Source organism: Notechis scutatus, chromosome 1, assembly GCF_049901735.1.
Source record: "Notechis scutatus isolate UNSWTSFEM ecotype Mainland chromosome 1, rNotScu1.2, whole genome shotgun sequence".
Lineage (NCBI taxonomy): Eukaryota > Metazoa > Chordata > Lepidosauria > Squamata > Elapidae > Notechis > Notechis scutatus.
In genome coordinates, this window is record NC_142009.1 from 210,658,069 (window position 1) to 210,674,701 (window position 16,633).

At 41.7% G+C, this 16,633-nt stretch overlaps 1 protein-coding gene across 8 annotated transcripts in view; it reads right to left on the reverse strand.

The window, feature by feature from the left end:
- The window catches only part of MGAT5 (alpha-1,6-mannosylglycoprotein 6-beta-N-acetylglucosaminyltransferase), a 140,848-nt gene extending 129,982 nt beyond the window's left edge, over positions 1–10,866 (reverse strand). For 4 of the 8 annotated variants that reach the window (XM_026665385.2, XM_026665381.2, XM_087950126.1 and 1 more), the window contains exon 1: positions 9,421–9,535. The gene's annotated coding sequence lies outside the window, so the exon portion shown is untranslated. Of the gene's footprint in view, positions 1–2,803; positions 2,964–8,793; positions 8,910–9,420; positions 9,536–9,792; positions 10,113–10,780 lie in introns of those variants that run through there. The other 4 variants (XM_087950122.1, XM_087950127.1, XM_087950125.1 and 1 more) reach the window with 4 other exon arrangements.
- Between the last annotated feature and the right edge of the window lie 5,767 nt (positions 10,867–16,633).

Genomic DNA, 16,633 nt, shown 5'->3' on the forward strand with positions numbered 1-16,633 from the left:
ATGTCTCTTTTGGCACCATAACTGGCATTTGTGCATGAAACCTTAGTCAGTTAACACTCTCTTCATGTTAAAGCAACAGGAATGCCACTAAATGAATTGGGATCATGTTTTTCTTTGTTATCATTTATATTTTAGGAAAACCGGCAGTCAATATCAGAGATGAGGTTATCTGGAGATTTCCAGTTTACGAAAACTGCTTTAGAATAATAAAATAAATATTATTGAACATGTAGGTAGGAAGTTTATATCAACTTTTTAGTCTTTCCCTAGAGTTGCCAATAATGAAGTCAACTAAACACTTGCCACAAACTGAGGACAAAGGTAACAGAAAAACAACCAGTTAACAATTAGCTTCAAATTTAGAATGTGAAACTTACTCTAACTCTAACTATGAGGGTATTATAGGTTCTGCATATAAATAGACATCATATTAGCAGTGCTAATTTCTCTGGTTCATGACACTGTGACATCCCCAGAGTAATTCTGTAGGTTAAAAAATATAATAACTATACATTTACATGTATCCCCTGCCTTGTGGAATATTCTCCCCTCAGAGATTAGAATACCCCAACCCTGTTGGCTTTTTGTAAAGCTTTACAAACGTGGCTATGTATTGGGACCTGAGACTTGGAACATGTTAAAGGCCCAGTTACTTGGCTTTACTATTAGTTGATTGATTATCACAGCTGCTTGTTTGTATTTATTTTGTGGATGGTTTATTTTAATGTTTTCATAGTTTTATATTTTTAGAACTGTAAGCCACCCAGAGTCACTTGGTTGAGTTGGGCGGCCATAGAAATTGAATAAACAAATAAATAAAATTTAATTAAACAAATACAACACAAACACAGAGCACTGGATAAAAGGCAATGAATTGATAAATCTGTTCTTCCTTCTCAGTCAGCTTCAGAGAAACCCAGCTTTATTCCATGTCAGCTCTCAGTCTGTCTGGACTCTATAATGACATATTGCTTGTTTTAATTTTGGAAACCATATGCCCCAGATACAGAAATCTGTACCATTCTTAGACAGTAGAAACAGTGTTGTAATACAGTATCTTCAAAAGGCTACTTCAGATATTATACAGCTCAATGTACAGTGCTAATTTTAGATAGGCTGAGTAAAATAAGTAACGATTTCTCTTTCAACAATACTGTGGCATAACATCTCTATGGGGGATTTTTTTTCTGAGTAAATAGGCTTCAAAGTAATAAGGAATATCCAGACTGTTCCAAATATTGTAATTTGGAAATATCTGGCCTATATAATTAACAGCTGAATGACAAATAAGATGAACCTGGGTCTAATCAAAACAGAGCTTTTCCAGACCTTGACATCGAAATTCAAGTCCCAGAATCTCCCAGTCAGCATGGACATTGGTGAGAATTCAGAAATTTGAAATCTAATGTCTATATTACAAAAGGCTACCATTACCATATAGCAACAGATAAGCATTTTGACCAGCTTATTTCTCCAAAATACAAGCAAAATATCATGCTACTAAAATACCATAAAATTCTAAATTAATGTACTCTTTAATGGGCCAACTATAGTCATTGAATTAATCTGCAAATTTATTTGCAAGCTATCAAAACATTGGTCTTTTTTATAGATAGGAAGCAGAAGTTAAAAGAAATTAGACAAGATTTAATAATAACAAGCCAGAGATATGACTGAAAGAGAGAAAAGAATATTCCCTTTCTGCTTACCTATTACTTGACATATGGTAGTGAAATTACCTTAACTGGCAAACCATCTATGATAATCAGAGAAAATTACAGGAAACTATGTCAAATGTATATTTACCATCACTGTTAACTGCATGAGGAGATACAACATTTTCCTACTGTTTGCACACACCTCAAATTAGTCATGATAAGAGCAGTGATTTCTTGAATTGTATATTTAAAAAAATTAAACTTGACAAAAACGGGAAGGGCAAAAAATGAAGTCTAAAATCCGTGAAGCTATTTTTCCTCACAGCAATTTTTAATGGCCTCTCTTCTCAGGAAACAAATGAGGAAATTAAGTAAAGGCTTGATCATTTGTTAATTCTTCATCACTGTGCTATCACAACCCAATTTCCCTGTCTAGCTACCAAGTATATTTGGTCAATTATGTAGTTACATTTCATACACACAAATTACTAAGCAATACAGAAATGGAAAGTTTCAGTATTGCTGAATATGTTACTAATATACAGAAGTGTCTATTATATAAACCAGTTGTATGTAAAGCTGAAGGCTTCCCTGGAAAATCACAGCAGGACAAATAACAATAGTATTTTTAAGAGCCAATTACTAAGAATATCTTGTCTGATCCTATTCATATTATACATCAAGCCATGGTTTCTATTGCTTAGTGTACCATTAAAGATTCACAGCAATCAAATTACTGTATTTATAATTACATTATTTAAAATTGATGTAATAAGTTTATGACGAGCAAATGTAAGAGTCATACCAAAATGAAATCAAGTACTTCTACTGGAAGTTTTAAATGAAGTCTATGTAAATCATAGCCAGAGTAGAGCAAGGCTTAAGGAGGCTGTAACTATAGACTCAGCATGCTTGGAAATTAACCAGCAAGGAAGGCTGCTTCTCACTGCTTGTTAATTATTGAACTTCCCCAAAGTAGGAAGAAAAATCAGAGAAGAAATGTACAAAGCTTTTCTCCATAGTTAAAGAGATTTTATTCTTCTACTTCAGAAGAGAAGACCAATGGTTTCAAATTCCCAAATACTCCTTTGGATCTGTACAGTTTGTCCTAAGTAACAAATTATGTGTAGAAAGTTAGCACCTACCCCTCTCTCAGAAGAATGAAATACTTTAGGAAATACTAAAAAAGGAGAGAAGGTATAAATACCCCCCCCCCACTCTCAATTCCATGTGGTCAGCTGCACCAGAACCACAAAAAAGTGCTTCTGTTCATCAATAAATGGACCCTCTTTCCAATCAGCCTCCAGACTCCATTTTGTCTCAAGTGTCTTTCTCCTGGCTTGGAACTGCACTGGGCTATTTCTTCCAACATATGCATGGATCTCATAAGGAAAGTGCACAGATATTTATTACCTATTAAATGGGAGATGAAATCTCACTACTAATCTATATCAACATATGCGATCATGCTTCTGGATAGAAGCCAGTATCATACTTATTAAAATATTCTAGATCCTATCTTACTGATGTTTAACATTTTATTTAATGAAAACTACATTGATTAAAGGATTATTTTCTTCTAAAAATACTGCTCCTGAAACCAAAAGTCTTATATATTTATTTACTAGGTCAATATGCTTCACATATTGTAATCTCTCAGTAATCAATGTATTCATTTATTAAACAAATTTAAATGGGTGCCCAACTCACAGTGATTCCATGCTGCTTACAAAATTAAAATCTACAAGTCTATAAGCTCCCCGACTTCCCGCACAGTCATAACCATTACTTGATTGGCTCTGTAGCAACCTGGGGTCCCTAATCCTGAAAGTGCTTTTTCAAAAGGTAACTGGACTTTTTGTTTTTCCTTTTCCTTTCACTTCTCAGACCAGGTCAGAGCTGAAGAAACTTCTTAGATGAGAAGTGAAAAGTCTTCAAGGAAAAACAAAAGGTCCAGTTGCCTCTTAAATCAACAATGTCTGGGCAGCTTCATAAAGTTAAAAGAGCAATTCCATAAAAATATCTATACAAGTATCTATAAAGCCGCCACCACTCAAAGAAACAAAACTACACTAACGAGATTCAAAAAAAAAAAAAGAATTTGTGCTGATGTACATAATTTTCCTCCTACTCACTGCAATGGGAAGGAAGTCAGTGGACTCTCCTAACAGAAAGAAATGGGGTTAGAATAAGTTGATACAGGTAGTCCTCAACTTACAACTGTTCATTTAGTGACTGCTCAAAGTTATAACAACACCAAAATAAGTGACTGATAAGCATTTCTCATTTACAACCATTGCAGCATCCTTATAGTCAAATGATCAAAATCGGCCACTTGGCAACTTGAGAATTGTAGTATCCCAGGGCTATACAATAACCATTTTTGATCTTGGATAAGCAAAGTCAATCGGGAAATCAAAATCACTTAGCAACTGTGTTATTAACTGAACAACTGCAGTTACTGACTTCACTGTGGCAAGAAAGGTCATAAAATGGACAAGTGTCTTGCTTAGCAACAGAAATTTTGGCTCAGCTGTGGTCATAATTCAAGGATTACTTGTAGTGTAAAATGAATCTTATTAAAGCAAGTGTGATAATGAGTGCTTATAAAATATAAATTTTCTATAAATTTGTTACTTTTAAAAATATGTTAAGAGACAAATCCATCACATTTCTATATATACCTGCATATTAAGCACTATTGTTATTTAACCTCAACAGGACCATAGTATATGTATGGGCTAATACTTCTTATAGGCGATCACAGCTCCTGCATATATCAGTGGAAAATTGAATATTCAAAGTTTTTTTAAATCTCAGATATGCTGGGTCTATAATTCCCAGCCAGTTTCTGAGGACTAGGGCCAGCCTGAATCAATAAGCTACATCATACATTCCCAAACGGACAATTGATCAAATAACTTTGGTAATACCAACTGTAACATGTTGACAAAAAATAACATTAAACATTTTTGATTATGCTATAAACATGACTTCAGAACAACTTTGGGATGAAGTTTAAATTACTTTTCTGTAAAAATGGGTTATCAATACTTACATGTCTTTCTGATTTCAGTGGTACAACTTAACCTTTCAGACATGTTCAACCTGAGGCCCATGTGCCAAATGTGGCCCAGGACAAGTTAGTAATGAGGCCTTATAATTTATGACTCCCCCAAATACAAGAATTTTATTACACATATATATGTAATAAACTCTCTCGAAATATATATACATATATAAATATATACATACATACATACACACATATATATATAGTATTCAGCTTTGTTAGGTATTTTCCCACATCATTGTAGTTGTGCCTTTAAAGTTGTAGCAGTTTACGTAGCAGAATCTCATCTGCCATCATCAGGCTTCTGTATTGTGTTCTCGACATGAACACAATACAGAAGCCTGATGATGGCAGATGAGATTCTGCCAAATGTTGCTACAACTAAAAGCACTACAATGACGTGGGAAAATACCCAAACAAGCTGAATACCATACATGTAAGTACCAAAACTTAAGAAAACACACACATACATATACATATACATACATACACATACATACATACACACATACACACACACACACATATATATATATATATATATATATATATATATATATATATATACATATATATATATATATATATATATATATATATATATATATATATATATTATGTTTTCTTAAGTTTTCGGTACTTACATGTATGGTGTTCGGCTTGGTTCGGGTATTTTCCCACGTCATTGTAGTTCTTTTAAAGTTGTAGCAACGTTTCAGCAGAATCTCATCTGCCATCATCAGGCTTCTGTATTGTGTCCGTCTGTGAGTCAGACTTTTACAGTGGTTTCAGATTTGAATTTGGGGCAGCCTATTGCTGTGCCAGAATGGTTTTTCTTCATCCTGATTGGTTGGGAGTCTTGGTCTGTGTTTATTGGTCTCGGAGTTTGCTGTGTTCTGCTTGATTGGTGTCTCTAATATCTTCTGTCTGTTTTTGGCTCTTTTGTATCTTGATTGGCTGGCAGCATTGTGTTGCTTTAATGGAGGTCTTTAGTGCAGCTTGGCTTGGGTAAATGGACGGCTATCATTAGTTAGGAAGCTGGGTTTCATCTGGGTGCCTGGTTGGGATGTGTTTGAGCTGGAGGTATCAGGGGGATCTGTTTGTGCCCAGGTGTTTGCCTGGCTTGTGGTGTGGAGATTTTTTTGTTTGTGAGTGCAGGCTTCCAAATGATTGACAGCCTGGTGGAATCATCTCTTCTATTCATGCTTTCTGGTCTTTTTTCAATCTCTATGGCTTCTCTGATGATTCTGTGATTAGGGTTTCTATAGTGGCCAGGGTTTGGTGCCATTGAAGTTGATGCTATGACCTGTGGCTTCCATGTGTTGGACTAGTGAGGAAGTGTGTTCCAGCTTTTTGACTGCATTTTTGTGTTCATCCAGGCGGGTGCTTATTCTTCTATTGGTCTGTCCAATGTATGTGGCGGGCATGATGCACAGGGGACTTCGTATATGCCTTGGTTTTCCAGGTCAATTTTATCTTTGGGGTTGCTAAGGATGGCTGCTATTTTTCTGTCTGTTTTGAAGGCAGTCCTGAAGATGAACAGACCTATGGAACAGCTGTCCTGCCCTACATAAGAGGTACTACAGACAAAATTAGTAAGGTACTACACAGACATCACATCAGGACTGCCTTCAAAACAGACAGAAAAATAGCAGCCATCCTTAGCAACCCCAAAGATAAAATTGACCTGGAAAACCAAGGCATATACGAAGTCCCCTGTGCATCATGCCCGGCCACATACATTGGACAGACCAATAGAAGAATAAGCACCCGCCTGGATGAACACAAAATGCAGTCAAAAAGCTGGAACACACTTCCTCACTAGTCCAACACATGGAAGCCACAGGTCATAGCATCAACTTCAATGGCACCAAAACCCTGGCCACTATAGAAAACCCTAATCACAGAATCATCAGAGAAGCCATAGAGATTGAAAAAAGACCAGAAAGCATGAATAGAAGAGATGATTCCACCAGGCTGTCAATCATTTGGAAGCCTGCACTCACAAACAAAAAATCTCCACACCACAAGCCAGGCAAACACCTGGGCACAAACAGATCCCCCTGATACCTCCAGCTCAAACACATCCCAACCAGGCACCCAGATGAAACCCAGCTTCCTAACTAATGATAGCCGTCCATTTACCCGAAGCCAAGCTGCACTAAAGACCTCCATTAAAGCAACACAATGCTGCCAGCCAATCAAGATACAAAAAGAGCCAAAAACAGACAGAAGATATTAGAGACACCAATCAAGCAGAACACAGCAAACTCCGAGACCAATAAACACAGACCAAGACTCCCAACCAATCAGGATGAAGAAAAACCATTCTGGCACAGCAATAGGCTGCCCCAAATTCAAATCTGAAACCACTGTAAAAGTCTGACTCACAGACGGACACAATACAGAAGCCTGATGATGGCAGATGAGATTCTGCTGAAACGTTGCTACAACTTTAAAAGAACTACAATGACGTGGGAAAATACCCGAACCAAGCGAACACCATATATATATATATATACACACATACATACATACACATACATACATACATATATGTATATATATAAAGTGTTTTCTTAATGAATACCATATATATATATATATATTATACATATACATATATATATATATATATATATATATATATATATATATATATATATATATATATATATATATATATATATATATATACATATACATATACATATACATATATAGTTTATATAGACAAATTCCTCTTCACTCAGAGCGCAGGCACCTGCTGTAGATCATTTCTTACACAACCACAATAAACCTTCTTTGGCAATCTTTGCACACGATAATAGCATCATTATAGGTGATTATTGTAAGTACATTTGCCCTTCCTACTTTGTTTTACTGCCATTTTTGCTAAATGAGATCTGATTTCTCTGCAGATTAGATCTTCTTTTTTCAATTCAGTACAAATGTATTATTTGTATTAATAATGCAAAAAATGGCAGCTTTCTAGACCAGGCTGGGAATTTTAATCAAAAGATTTCAAATTCCATTCTCTGTATTTTTAGCATAAATATTAACTATATCATGAAAACTCTTTGGTATGATACCAGCCACATTATTATCATGCCTGACAAGCTAAATAATAACATGAAACTATAGTTCACGTCCTGCTATACTGCATCTTGTATATGGACTCATGGATTTAATTTATAACACTTTACCTGATAAAATATCCAGGAAACACTGATCTTTTTTATATGCAACTACTGTTATTATCAGATCAGTATGAAGTAGTTTCTTTGAATATGGTGAAATTCTGCTGTGCTGTATGTAAAATTAGTCAAACTTTAATTGACCACTGTTAATCCACAACCAACTCCAATATATTATGTCTTTTATTTTTATTTTTTATTATCCTTTAATGCATTTATTTGCTGGTCTGTACTGACCATAATAAAGATTGAAAGATCATGAAATGTAAATGCAACATTGACATGTCAACATTGCTGTATTGCTGCATTTTCTTAATATGCTACTCCCCACAAAAAATATAAGCCACGAGGCTACACTGATCAGTCAACAGAGGTCCTCAAAGCACGAACACCAGTTATAACATTTTTGCTCACATTTTCAATGCTAATACTTTAGCCCCCAAACTCAATATCCTACCATTATTTCCGAGGAGGGAAAATACTGTATGACCTGAACTACCTTGGTGAAGGAGCACAGAACAAGGCCAAAGAAAAATGGGGTATATATAAAAGGAAGGCCAACAAGTGGTTTTGTTGTTGTTGCTTCTCTTTACTCCCAAGCATTTCTATTCCTCAGCATTTCTAGCCCCTTAAAAGAGTGCTTTTATCCTCTAAAAATGGGGGTGGGGGGGGTCACTGCTAATAGGATAGGGAGGGGGTGAGAAAAGCTCCTTTCCTTTCAGAAAGAATAAATAACAGCTGTCTGCAACAATACAGACTGGAGGAAAAATAGCACTAACATGACACTAAAGGTCGCCCGTCTGCAAGCAATAGGCACAGAGGCGCCTCCTGATCCATTCAACAACTGAGACGCAACCTGCAAGACCTTGGATCCTGTATCCTCTTAAGTCTTAAACAAGGCAAGCAAAGGAGACCCGACAGCAAACAGTGATTATTAGCAGGGAGAATCAGCCACCTCTCCAAAGCGGGGAAGAAGCACCGCCAACCTTTAAAAAAAAAAAAAAAATCGAGAAAAATGAGGGGAAGGGGGAGGAAGCAGGTGTGGCAACCTGCTCTGTATCTATGGCCAAGGGAAGGAGGAGGAAAGGAAAACACTTTTTGTGCAAAGGGAAACAAAATAACGCCTCAGCCTTGCCTCAACCACACCATCCGATAGAATGAATTATCCCAGGCACCGAGGTCCTCTCTTTGCTCAAAGGAGGAGAAAGACCAAAAGCAGCAGGTGACGAAAGGGTCGGGCGAGCGAGGAGAGAAGCCGCCACAGCGCCTCGCCTCCAGCGGTCCCGCCAAAAACCAAGGGGCGAGACGACTTTGCCAAAGTGTCCCGCAAAAAGCCAAAAGGGACAAAGCGGGTCGTCTGCCCGCTTCTCCGAGAAAAGCGAGGTAAACGGAGAAAGAAAGAAGGAAGAAAAGAAGGAAGAAGACAACGCCGCTCCCCACCCGGCAGGCAAATGCAGGCATGCACGCGGGCGGGCGAAAGGAGTAAACCTACCTATTCCAGGGCTTTTCCAACGGGAGAGGCGCTCGCTCGTCAACGCGGGCGAGGAAAAGGAAACTGCTGGGTTTTCCATTGCGACCGACCGACTCAGCACGCCAGCAGACCGCACAACCGGAGGGGGGGGGGCAGCAGCGGCGGCACGAGAACCGGGAGGGAGGGAGGGAAGAAGGGAGGAGTCAGCAGCTCCCTCCCCACAGGCGCCAAGCAACACCAGGGTAGACCGCGGGGCCCTCACACGGCGCGAGCTCCGCCGGCGGCGGCGGCGGGAAAGGCTCCTCCTTCTCTTCTTGCCGGAGCTCGTGGATGCTGCTTGGTCCTTTTCGGAAAACAGGGCGGACGGGGGGTGGGGGAGCAAAAGCTTCTTACCAGCTTTCCTGGCGTCGCCGCGGCGAGGCGGACTCCCCACCTATCCACCCTCCCTTCCCCCCCCTTCCTCGTCCATCTTGCGTTCTCTTTCTCTCGCTAAGCGGGGGCCGGGGGTTGGCCTCCCCGCCGGAGTAGCGGGGAGGCCGGACATGGAGCAACGCGGGAGCGGCGGCGGCAGCGGCGCTTTGAGGGTCCGAGCTCAGGCAGCTGCCTCCGCAGCGGAAAGCCAGCCGGACGCGGCGTTCCCTTCTCTCTTCCGACTGCGGCGCGAGGCAGCCCCGGGCCGAGCAGGGAAACGTCTTGCCAGCCCGGGAGTGTAGGGGCGGAAAACCCCCAACAAAACAACCTCGCCGGAACTAAGGGAGCGTCTGCAAACTACCCACCGTCAGCGGGAGCGACCAATGCCGAAAACCCTGCAAAAGACGGGCGGGGAGGGGGGCGGGAGTTGGTGGTGGTAGCGAACGACTCTATTAAGCGTAACGCGAGAATGAGTCTATCTCCGGCCTAGGAAGACTCGCTCTCGGCAAAGGCTGGCGGGCGAAATCTCCCAGGCCGGCATGTAACCGGCCTGAAGGGGAAAAAAACCAAAAGGTTGAGAGCTGCAGCACGTCCTCGGTTCTCCCGAGTGCCGTCGGAAAGAGTCCCAGAGAGGGGCAGGAGAGAGTTAAGGCCGTTTATCGCCGGGTGTAAAACACCTTTGCCTGAGCAGGAAGCATGTGCAATTTCGCCCGGACGGCAGCATGCAAAACATAACTTGCTCCTAACTGCTTGGGCTTCTCAAGCGTTGAAGAAATCAATTTGCGGGGAGAAGGGGAGGTGGGGAGAAAAAAAGAAAGAAAAAAGCTGCACGGCGGCAGGGTCTGTTTTCTTCCTAAAATGCTAGACGCGGCGCCGATGCGATGCGCCCCTCCTGCATTGCAGACTTTCCTACCTTGAAAAAAAAACAAAACAAAAACGGAAACGAGATAAAAGCGCGAAGCGGGCAAACCTTCGAAATTGCCGGCGGGAAAAACCGTGCGGAATCCGACTCTCTTGCCTTGGAGGCGATTAAAAAATGGAGAAGTTGGTGAAAGCGGAATTGGAAACCCATGGAAATGGGTCGAGGTTCAGCGATTATCAATGCAGTGCAGCTGGCCGCCGCCATCACTAACCCCCCCCACACACAAGCATAAAAAAAAAAAAATGCCAAGGGCGCTCAGATAGCAGCTTTATCTGCTTGGCCACAACCTGAAGCGACAGATAACCTTGAGAAGAAACTGGATCATATCCCTTCACGTTGACTACAGCAATTAGTCACCGTGATATTCTCTGTTAACCCAATTTTCAGCGTAAAATACAGAACAAGTCATATTGCAGGATTTGGTCAGCATACTGGACTGAAATGAAGCTACCTTTTGGTTCAGCTTGTCACACTGAAGCACAATGACTGACAGTCAATCAATCACATTTAATCCTGATTAGGTTCCTGTTCTCTCCCATACCCTTATTAGCTCCAGAATTCTATATAGATTTGTACATATATTCCGTGGTATATTACTATACAAGGTTCTTTCCCAACTAGAAACTTTTCCTTTGGTGGAGTATCTTTGTGTGCATATACCAATGGTTCAATTAATTATTTAAATATTAAACTCTCATTAAACTGTTAGGAGGTCTCATCTATTAGTTTCAGATGAGGGTCTGTCTATCTATCTATCTATCTATCTATCTATCTATCTATCTATCTATCTATCTATCTATCTATATCAGTGGCATCGCCCGCGGCCACATCCGGCCCGGGTTGGTCTGTCCAATGCCCCGCCCCTGATCTATCTATCTATCTATCTGTCCAATCCGCCCGCCCCTGAAAAAAATCGCTGGGCTATGGCCCCAAAACTGCATGCGGAGCGATCTATCAAAGGCCTTGGCTGGGAGTTCGAATCACCTATCTCCTATGAGTCCCCGATCCCTTTTTTTCCGGGCTTCCAGGCTTAAACTATCTATGCTTGGAGCCACCCAAAGCTAGGCCGCGCACAGGAGCTTTGCCCTGCCTTGGTGCCCGTTCGGTCGGGGTCCGCCGGGCACAGCCGCCCCAGCACCCGAGGCCCTTTCCAGCAACTTTCGCTTCCTAACGGCGCGCCTGGCCCCGACCCGCCAGAAGGAAGCCGGTGGGCGGAGGCTGCTAAAGGCGACCGTGCCGCGCCAAGGCTCGCGGGCTCCGCTCAGGTGTCCTGGGCTCAGGAGTGACGGGCAGCCCGCGGCCCAGCCGCCTTGGGAAGGAAAAGGCAAAACCAGGGCGCTGAGCGAGCCCGGGCGGGCAAACCACCGCGGCTCCCTTGCCCCTTCCCGAGCTGGGACGGCGGCCGACGTAGCACTGCGCTCGAGGCCTCCGAGGGAGGGCCCGAGGGAGGGAAGGAGGGGGGGCCCCAAAATCTGGGACCCGCCGCGTCAATTTAAAGTCACGGCCCCAGCCAAAGTTTGCCCACCCTATCTATATCGTCCGTCTCTATCACTATAACCTCCAGAACTGGAGAGATGATGCAAGACTTGGTCCAATGTCTAGAAGCTGTGAAGAACTGGATAGAAAAGATCAGACTTAGAAAGAATCTCAACAAGATAAGATTGCCACTTGTCCAGAATTTCTCTGGTTCCATCTTAACTCCAACTTCTGCTGTACATAGATAGCATTTCCCCTAAAAGAGCAGGTGCTCAATCTGAGGATTTGTGCACTGTTCAGAGTCTATGAGACTATGACTCTGTGAACTGCACTGGTTGCCACTTAGCTTGTAGGCCCAACCTGTGTTCATGACCCAGATCCTTGCTGCCTGTTTGTTCTAAGTAGAACCTGCTCATCTGACTGATAGGATGTGCTGAGGATTCTCCCCAGGGTGGGCTTCAGACTGTTTGTGCCAGTTCGGCCGAACCGGGTGTTCATTTTACATATGGTTCAGTGAACCAGTAGTCCCAATGACTGGCTGCCCCACCCCCACCGTGCCCTTCCCTTCCCAACATAGTCCCCATATACCTGTTTTGGATCGCAGGTAAGTGCAGGGCCCATGTGAAGGTTCAGGGAGGGCAAAAAACGGGCCTCCCAGACTCCAGAAGGCTGGAAACGGATCCATTTCTGGCCTCCAGAGAGCCTCCAGAGCCCGATTAGGGTGAAAATAGCCCCTCTGTGGTCCGTTTTCATTCCCAGGGTGGTACAGGGAGGCTACTAGGTTGAAAACAGGGCACAGGGGGCACAGCGCAGCCCCCACATGGCCCATTTTTGCTTGGTGGTGACTAGGCCTCATCCACCCAGCAACCGGGCAGAGAAACAGTTGTTAAATTATTTGAAGCCCACCCCTGATTCTCCTATACCTCAAGTTATTGAAGGGAAGGGACCCAGAGGCAGGCCCCTTAGGGTCTAGGACAACTCACAGTGCCAACTTTCCCCAGTCAACTCTCCCCAGTCATCTTATCCTGGTCTGACTCTCCCTGGCTGACTTGCCACAGGACAATTCAATGCTTGATAACTCAAGAAAGGGAGAAGTGAATTGCTGTGGGTCTTGTCTTGATTTAGGTTTGAAACTTCTCCAGTTAGAAGTCCTCGAGGTTGGGGCAAGCTGCAATTTTACTTGTCCCTTTCTTGAGTTATCCTGCATTGAATTATCCTACCGCAAGTTATCCTATGGTGAGTTAGCTGTGGCAAGTTGTCCTGCAGCAAGTTGGCTGGGGCAAGTTGACCGGGACAAGTTGAACATGGTGAGGCAGCCAGGGCGAATTGGCTGTGGCAAATTCCAGCCCCCTCACTCTGGAAAAACTTTTCCTTTGGTGGTGATCCATACAAATTTTGATGGTTCATGCAACTCTGGAGACAAATGGCCTTCCTATGGCTAGAAGCAACTCTTTGGCAAAGTGGCTGGTATTCTGTTCAGTTATAGTTTGAGTATATGGTTTAGTATATGTTTTTATATGAAATATAAGCCACTATATTCTTTGATGAAGTGGCATACAAATTGTTGTAATTAATAAATAGATGCTTGAAAAGAATATCAGTATGAAAATGTACTGAATACTAACCAGCCAACCAAGGTGCATGGATGTGAACTTACTCAGCATGGTCACTGTTATGTCTCCAGCCTCAGTAGCTTACAGTATATAAAAGATCCTTTCCCAAGAGGTTTCTATGCCCTCCAAGATTCTACTTATCTCGTGCAGTTCAGGGATGTGCTGGGATCTTAGTACAGGAAAAGAAATAAATTAAAAACTCAGTCAGTCTATGTTGACCTTTCAGTTATATGCCAAAGGGCACACTTCAGAAAAATAGGAGAAATTAGATCAAGAAAAATTGATCAGAACTAGGACAAGTACTTAAAATAAATACATTCACAACTAACACGATAATTCCTTATAATTTAACAATATATCATCTTTTTTATTCTAAAGCTATAATCCAGTAGGGGAACTCTAGACTTGAACCTAAGATACAAAATCGCAAGAAAAATTATCAGAAAAAATGTAAAGTGGATATTTTTAAAATAGGAAGTTCAAGAATATGTATTTATATTGACCAATTGATCTGGTTACACATACATTTTGAATCTGTAAATTATCAGTATTGATTCCTATTATCCTTAGGTCAGTGATTTGATTACTAATGGACACTACCTCCAATTCTACTTTTCTCCTACGTAATATGGAGATTTTTAAAAATTAGTTACAAGAAAGCATGTGACATATTAAAAGTTTATATGTTTCTATCAATCAAAAGTATTAATGTTTCAATCAGAGTCTAATAAATTAGAAATTATTTTAGAAATGACTCAGATAGTAATTCACCCCCTTCAGACTAATTTCAAGAAACAATATTTTACCCAAAGTATGGTTGAAATTGCTATTTGGAATAAAGGTCATAAAATATGATATCAAACATCTAAGTCTAATCCTTAATTTATTTACCAAGATATTACAACATCATAAAGTGCAATTTTTTTGTCTCAGAAATATCCTCCATTACATGGAGAAGTGGTTGTGCAAGCAAAAATTAAATTATATATCCGTGGTATGTATATGTGTGTGAGTGTGTGTGTGTATTCTTTGCAGTTTTCTAAAATTAAAATGTGTTGAGTAAGTTTTTTAAATACATATATTAATTGATGTGTGGCAGGGGTGGGATTCTACCAGTTCGCACCTGTTCGCTAGAACTGGTTGTTAACATTCTAAGCAGTTCAGAGAACCGGTTGTTAGAAGAAATTACTGGCCTAACCCTGTAAGGAAGGCAGGAAGGAAACATTCTGGTGTTGCTCTCTGTTAACCCATATTACATTCTTGGCAGGACGAGACTTCCTGTCTCAGGAACTTCTCTGGAGTTATTTTTCCATCCTTTGCTGGTACTTTGTGTGGAGTGACCATTCAAAGTTACAATGGCACTGAAAAAAGTGACTTATGACCATTTTTCACACTTACGACTGCTGCAGCATCCCCACAGTCATGAGAGGCCAGGCGAGGAGATGCGTGCCTTGATGTGAGTGATATTGAGTTGGCCACCAAGCCATGTACATCCGATCACATGACCACCAAGCCACGTCCACCAACTGAGCCACACTCATAGAACCAGTTGTTAAAAATTTTGAATCCCACTCCTGATGTGTGTGTGTGTGTGTTAAGTTTTCGCGGGTACTTACATGTATGGTATTCAGCTTTATTCGGGTATTTTCCCACGTCATTATAGTTGTGCTTTTAAAGTTGTAGCAACGTTTCGGCAGAATCTCATCTGCCATCACCAGGCTTCTGTATTGAGTTCGTCTATGAGTCAGACTTTTACAGTTGTTTCAGTTTTAAATTTGGGGCTTGCCTATTGCTGTGCCAGAATGGTTTTTTCTTCATCCTGATTGGTTGGGAGTCCTGGTCTGTGTTTATTGGTCTTGGAGTTTGCTGTGTTCTGCTTGATTGGTGTTTCTAATAACTTCTGTCTGTTTTGTGGGGTTTTTTGTCTTGATTGGCTGGCAACATTGTGTTCCTGTATTGGAGGCTTTTAGTGCAGCTTGGCTCCAAGTAAATGGATGGCTATCATTTATTAGGAAGCTAATAATTAGGAAGCTGGTTGGGGTGTGTTTGAGCTGGAGGTATCAGGGGGGATCTGTTTGTGCCCAGGTGTTTGCCTGGCTTGTGGTGTGGAGATTTTTTTGTTTGTGAGTGCAGGCTTCCAAATAATTGACAGTCTGGTGGAATCATCTCTTCTATTCATGCTTTCAGGTCTTTTTTAAATCTCTATGGCTTCTCTGATAATTCTGTGGCCATACATATACATATACATACACACACACACACACACGCACACACACACAAACACACAAGTTTCTCCATGAGGTAGATGGGCAGTTTTAAAAATTAGATAAAGAAATAAAATACAATTTTTTCAGGAGAATTTCTGTAGGATTTATAGTTCAAAACATTCAGAGAATATATATCTGGTTGAGTTTGATTGCAAAACTAAAATAATGTGTATTTTTCTGGGAGAGGATACTAATGAGATTTATTTTTGAGTAAACCTATGATGATGAATCTATAGCATGCATGCCGGAAGTGGCAAGCAGAGCCATCTCTGCCGGCACACAAGCCGTCGTCCCAGCTCAGTTCCACTGCGCATGTGCGCGCGCCTCCCGCTAGCCAGCTGATTGTTGGGTATCTGCCGCGCATGCATGGGGGACGGGACCCATGCAAGAAATGTGCATGCATGCGCAGGGGGGGGGGCGTGGGCGCGCTGTGGGGGGGGAGGGGGGGTGCGGCACAGCGGGGGGGTCACGGGGTCGTGCATGTGTAGGGGTGGGGGGGGGGTGATGCAGGGAGTGTGTATGTGAACGAAAAGGTTAGCCATCAC